The sequence below is a fragment of the Trachypithecus francoisi genome, unplaced genomic scaffold, assembly GCF_009764315.1.
Source record: "Trachypithecus francoisi isolate TF-2019V2 unplaced genomic scaffold, Tfra_2.0 Lachesis_group11, whole genome shotgun sequence".
Lineage (NCBI taxonomy): Eukaryota > Metazoa > Chordata > Mammalia > Primates > Cercopithecidae > Trachypithecus > Trachypithecus francoisi.
In genome coordinates this window covers 67995376-68002201 of record NW_022681456.1, presented here as the reverse complement: position 1 = coordinate 68002201, position 6826 = coordinate 67995376, and the positions used below count along the sequence as shown (strand labels likewise).

At 41.8% G+C, this 6826-nt stretch overlaps 1 pseudogene; it reads left to right on the top strand.

Moving 5' to 3' along the window:
* Positions 1 to 6118: 6118 nt before the first annotated feature.
* On the top strand, positions 6119 to 6609 carry LOC117091032 (annotated as a pseudogene).
* The last annotated feature ends 217 nt before the right edge of the window (positions 6610 to 6826 follow it).

Here is a 6826-nt window from a genome sequence, read left to right as displayed (position 1 = left end):
TCCAAATAGTTGGTCTGGAAATGAACTTCTCAGTGGGTCCCTCCTCCATTCTGGCTGACATTTCCCCATTAATTTCTTTTTCTCTTTCATCCATTCATTGGCTGATGAGTCTATAAATACACCTCATCTGCTTTTACTTTGCTTTTTAAGAATAAACTGATACCAAACACACTGTCTTAATTACATCCACAGGCAAAGCATAACGAGTTTAAATGTTGTCACAATATAGTTTAAAATTTGACATGGTTCATTACGCCAGTTGTGATAAAACTGTGAAATGAAAATCTTAGTTTGAATGTGTAAATGAGTAATTCATCTGAAAAGGTATTTTTAACATTAATAAATGAGAATACCTAGAAACCTACTAAGCAAAGGAAGGGAGTTGAACAGGAAACCAATAAGTAGATTGGTAAAGAAGCAAGGAAACCCGGCCTCCATTCCTCTTGGGCACAACACCTCTAAAATTAGGCAAGTCAGCCCTCCCAAATTCAGACCAGACCTGGAGAATGTTGTTCCTCATTCTGCTCTTGAGCATTCACATTATGAGGTGGCTGCTGATTCATGAGGATCTGAATTCTAGGGGCACATCAGGAAGAAAGGCTCAGGAAAATTCTGATTTATTCCCAGAAGACAGTAGGTTTTGGAAAACTCTGCTTTTAAGATGAAAACAAGATTAAAGGAAAGGATAAGGTAACACTCATATGTTCTTGACATAAAATTACTTCTTTTAAAACTTTTGGTTGTGATGATATGGCTGATAACTTTCCAATAACAGTAGCCTACTGGGATAAATTAACATTCTAAATTTTCTGAAGCAATCTTTGTTTTCCTGAGGTATTTTCACACAAACACATTCTTAACTGGCAGAGAGCAATGGAGAAATAAATATTCATTTTTAATGGAAAATAAAAGTCAATGGCAAGTTTCTCAGGTAGGAGATTACTATAATCTCCCAGTTTTCACACATAAAAAGTTTCAAGAAAATAGCAGTTAATGTACATTGAGTCGTATGTGAAAACTGATAGACATATCAAAAAAGTTTTAAATGAGCCAAAAGAAGAAAAGACTTACAGATGGCCAGATGGCTTTGACATTGATGGAGTAGTATAAGAAGAGTGATGATCAGATGTTTAACTATTTCTATGAGAATCATTCAAAGTAAATATGATTAAACTGTAGAGAAATCAATTTTGGCAATGCATAAGAAGTTGCAGACTCTAGCTGGAACCCATTCATCACTAGATGAGTTGTTTTTTTTTTTGAGACGGAGTCTCGCTCTGTCGCCCAGGCTGGAGTGCAGTGGCCGGATCTCAGCTCACTGCAAGCTCTGTCTCCCAGGTTTATGCCATTCTCCTGCCTCAGCCTCCCGAGTAGCTGGGACTACAGGCACTCGCCACCTCGCCCAGCTAGTTTTTTGTATTTTTTAGTAGAGACGGGGTTTCACCATGTTAGCCAGGATGGTCTCGATCTCCTGACCTCGTGATCCGCCCGTCTCGGCCTCCCAAAGTGCTGGGATTACAGGCTTGAGCCATTGCGCCCGGCCCACTAGATGAGTTTATTAAAGGAGACTGTGGAAGAATCTTTTTTGGGTTTTTGTTTGTTTTTTTTTTTTTTGACAAAGTCTTTCTCTGTCACCTATGCTAGAGTACAATTGTGCACTCTTAGCTCACGGCAGCCTTGAACTTCTGGGCTCAAGTGATCCTCCTGCCTCGGCCTCCCAAAGCTCTGGGATTACAGGCATGAGCCACCATGCCCAGCCAAGAATCTCGGTTTTTTAAATAAGCTCAGGGAACAACATGTTAATACTAACTCTGTGCTAGGCATTTTCACATAAATATCTTACTGACTCTTTGCAGCAACTCTGCAATAGGCATTAACTCTGCACACAATAAGATGTAGAGATAGTCTCCAATTGTCATGCATTCAATTTCCATATATCATGTGTGGACAGCTATACACACTTACTACGTACTAAAATCACCCTTTTATACATCAGTTTTGATGAACAAACTTTTCGAGGGCCCTGGTGGCAGCTTGCTGGCTAATAATTCCGTTTGACAGCCCTGTTGACAGGCAGACAATGCTGTGGATTCACCAAACCATTTAGTTTCTCTCCTGGGCACTTGGAAAAACTACGTATCCCAATCCTTTTCCATCTAGATGGCATATTGTGACAATTGATGGCCAGTGAAGTGTAAGCAAGTGTCAAGTGTGTACTTCTAGCCCTGGCCCTTAAAAAGACCCATAAGAGGCTGGCATGGTGGCTCACACCTGTAATCCCAGCACTTTGGGAGACTGAGGTGAGTGGATCCCTTGAGCCCAGGAGTTCAAGACCAGCCTGGATAATCTGGCAAAACCCCATCTTTACAAAAAAATGCAAACATTAGCCAGGCATGGTGGCATGCACCTGCAGTCTCAGCTACTGGGGAGGCTGAGGTGGGAGGATTGCTTGAGTACAGGAGGTGGAGGCTGCAGTGAGCCCTGATTTTGCCATTGCACTCTAACCTGGGTGACAGAGCCAGACCCTGTTGGAAGAAGAAGAAGGAGAAGGAGAAAGAGAAGGAGAAGGAGAAGGAGAAGGCGAAGGAGAAGGCGAAGGAGGAGAAGGGGTGGGGAGGAGAAGGAGGAGGAAGAGGGAAGAAGGAAGAAGGAAGAAAGAAGGAAGAAGGAGGAAGAAGAAGAAGGAAGAAGAAGAGGAGGAGGAAGAAGGAGGAGGAGGAAGAAGAAGAAGAAGGAGGAGGAGGAGGAGGAAGAAGAAGGAGGAGGTGGAGGAGGAGGAGAAAAAGAAGAAAGAGAGGGAGGAGGCGGAGGAGGAGGAGGAGGAGATGATGTGATAATCCCTCTCTTTGCTCATCAGCTGCTGAATAAAGCAGACCCAGCACAGGCGTCCAGGGGAGACCCTGATGGATAACAGAGTCTCTGAGGAGAGATGCCAGGACACCTGAGTCTGGTAATTTAAGAAGAGCTGCCCAAGCAAGATCAGCTCCAGTGGACTCTCTCTCTCTCATAGATAGACAGATAGATAGATAGACAGATAGATAGATAGATAGATAGATAGATAGACTTTTTTTGAGATAGAGTCTTCCTCTGCTGCCCAGGCTGGAGTACAGTGGCATGGTCATGGTTCACTGCAGCCTCTACCTCCTGGCCTCAAGCGATCCTACCACCTCAGCCTCAAGTAGCAGGGACTACAGGTGTGTGCCACCATGCCTGGGAAATGTTTTAATTTTTTATAGGGACGGGGTCTTGCTATGTTGTCCAGGCTGGCCTTGAACTCCTGGGCTCAAGTTATCCTCCTGCCTCAGTCTCCCAAAGTCCACTGGACTGGACTTTTTATGATAAAAAATTTAAACTAAATCAGTGAGGTCTGGAATTTGTTTATAACAGCAGTAATTAAAAATAACTACCCCTGGCCGGGCGCGGTGGCTCAAGCCTGTAATCCCAGCACTTTGGGAGGCCGAGACGGGCGGATCATGAGGTCAGGAGATCGAGACTATCCTGGCTAATACGGTGAAACCCCGTCTCTACTAAAAAAATACAAAAAACTAGCCGGGCGACGAGGCGGGCGCCTGTAGTCCCAGCTACTCGGGAGGCTGAGGCAGGAGAATGGCGTGAACCCGGGAGGCGGAGCTTGCAGTGAGCTGAGAGCCGGCCACTGCACTCCAGCCTGGGTGGCAGAGCAAGACTCCGTCTCAAAAAAAAAAAAAAAAAAAAAAAAACTACCCCTAAGAAATAACTTCTGTGAATTCAGTGATCCAAACAAAGATTAATATTTATGCAATTATTTGAATATTTTACTGTAATTTGTCATAATGTTTCTATTAAAAATGGTGAAGAATAGAATAATAAAGGTTTAAATACTAGTAACAGGAGTATCATGAATTTAATATAATACAGAAAAGAATAATAATTATTAGACATGTTAAAAGTGATGTCTCTAACCTCAGCCAGGGGCTCACTTAAGCATGTTGACTACACATTCGGTTGCAAAGAAAAATAGAATTAGAGAATGTGTATGAGATGCTAGAATTCTAATCATTGAACTATTGTGTCTAAAAAGCAAAACTTATATCAAAACAGGATCCCTTGCCCCTTTTATATTACATCCATTGTTTCACTATCTTACAGTCAACTTGCAGGCATGTTTTCAGGATCGAAAGACAAAAGTGCCTATTTTCTTATTTTTAAATATAAGAATATTAAAAATCAGAAAAGTTGAACAATTCCCCCAAACTCTTGTTAATAAATAATAGAATTAAGATGCATTTCAAGATTGGCATCAGCCTAAAGCCTTATTCTTTTCATTATACCTCACTGGCTGTCATCTCTGTAAAAAATTAGGATGTCTGCCTATCTTTGAAGAATAAAATATATAAAATTATCTTACAGCGCCCCCTTTGAGCATTTTGATTCTGTGATAAAGATATTTCCATCATTTCCTGATCTTGTGAATGCAAGAGCCTTATGAAAAATGTCCCTTTACGACAAAGGTTGGCAAATGCTCAAAGATATGGCTTTAGTCAGCTATGCCATGCTGTCTCTACTAAGCGACATTATTTCTAGGAAGAATTTCTATTACTTTAAAGTGGAAAATAAAGTTACGACAACATTAAAGAGTATGTTACAGTTTCACGCTGTATTCTGTTGGCAGAAAACTTGGCCTCTGTACCAGCATTCCACCCCAACTGGCCATGTCTCAGGAGAAAGAATTCCTCTCATCTCTCTACAGCAGCCTTTTCTGCTTAACTCAGACCCCCACTGAAGCCAGGTGACAAATACAAAAGGTTTCCAAGAGAGAAATGGCAAGGAGAGAGCTTGGAGACACCCTACCTCTTGAAAAGAATAAAAAAATAGTCTATCATCATGGGCCTTGGAATGACATCATAAGACCATCAGTTGTCACCTCTGCCATTTCAAAGTAATGTGTATGAGCTATTTTAACTGAAAAAAATATCTTTCATTGACCATCCAACAACTTTGACTTCATACAGTATTTTGAGAACCCATTTTTATAATAGCTCAGCTCCACAGTCTTTTGGACTCAGTAGAAAGTGCATGTAGTGGTCAGACTTTTGCTTGTGAGTGATATCAATGTGAAAATAAGCTTTAATAAAGTTGCCAGCATCCATGGACCTCTGTACCCATAACAACTTCCATGGCTTCAGTTCTGCCAAAGGTTTTGCTTGATGGGTGTTTCCTATGAAGCTTCTCCTGCTTTCCCACCCATAGCACTGTTCTCTGGCCCACGCAGGGCCAGAAGCAGCCACTAGGAGAAATTATTGGTCAGGCAACCCTCCAGTGCCACAAGCCCAGCCCTCCCTCTTCATGTCCCTGAGCTGTATCCAAAAATAGAAAATGAGACATGATGATGGATTGAGAGTAGGAAGAAGGGAGGGATCTTGGGGTGAGTGTTTAAGTCAACACAATGGAATTCCACCAGCAAAGGCTTGCTGCATAAATCACTCTTGAGAGAAAGTTGGGCACACTGGGAAGTGTGTGGGGGCTTCCAGGCAAGTGGTGGATGGGCACTATCAGGAGGCACACCCAGAAGGAGGTGGTGCAGTGTAGAACAGGACTTCTCAAACTTGAATGTGCCTATGAATAACCTGGAGATCTTGCTAAAATGCAGGTTCTGACTCAGTTGTCTGGGGTGAGGCCTGAGACACTACCTTTCTAGTAAACTTTCAGTTGACAATCCATGAGGAGCAAGGATGCAGAAAGTAAGAACACAAAGTCCGATTTCAGAACCTGTGAGCTGCGAAACCTCGAGCTTCGTTTTTTTTTAATCTGTGAAATGGCGATTGTTTTAAATATTCTTGTATCAGATTATTGTGAGCATTAAGTGACATGATGTCATTTACCTAGGATATAATAAAGATTCAATGTGTTGATCACCATCAATATTTCATTTTTACTCATTTGAGTATTGGGGCAGCTTCCAAAACATTAATTTGTCGATTTGATTTTTTAATGGTGAGACGAGGTGCGCAGAATGAAGTGAAGTCCAGGGTGGAAGGATAGGAGCAGGTGGAGGAAGTGGGAAGAAAAGCAATCCTAGGAAGGAATAAAAAGAAAGATCCCCCTTTCGGCCAGAACCGCCATCTTCCAGTAATTCACCAAAATGATGAATACAAAGGGAAAAAGGAGAGGCACCGAATATATGTTCTCTAGGCCTTTTAGAAAACATGGAATTATTCCTTTGGCCACGTATATGCGAATCTATAAGAAAGGTGATGTAGACATAAGGGAATGGGCCCTGTCCAAAAAGGAATGCCCCACAAGTGTTACCATGGCAAAACTGGAAGAGTCTACAGTGTTCCCCAGCATGCTGTTGGCATTGTTGTAAACAAACAAGTTAAGGGCAAGATTCTTGCCAAAAGAATTAATGTGCATATTAAGCACTCTAAAAGCTGAGATAGTTGAAACATGTGAAGGAAAACGATCAGAATAAGAAAGAAGCCAAAGAGAAAGGTACTTGGGTTCAACTGAAGCGCCAGCCTGCTCCACCCAGAGAAACACACTTTGTGAGAACCAATGGGAAGGAGGCTGAGCTGCTGGAAACTATTCCCTATGAATTCATGGCATAATGGGTGTTTTAAAAAAATAAAATACCTCTGGACAGTAAGAAGAAAGAAAGAAAGAAAGAAAGAAGAAAGAAAGAAAGAAGAAAGAAAGAAAGAAAGAAAGAAAGAAAGAAAGAAAGAAAGAGAGAAAGAGAAAGAAAGAAAGGAAGAAAGCAAGCAAGCAAGAAAGATCCCTACCTATACCTTTATCGTTCATGTTCAGACAGAAAGTTTCCCAGTGACAGATGCATCGCTGTGAAATT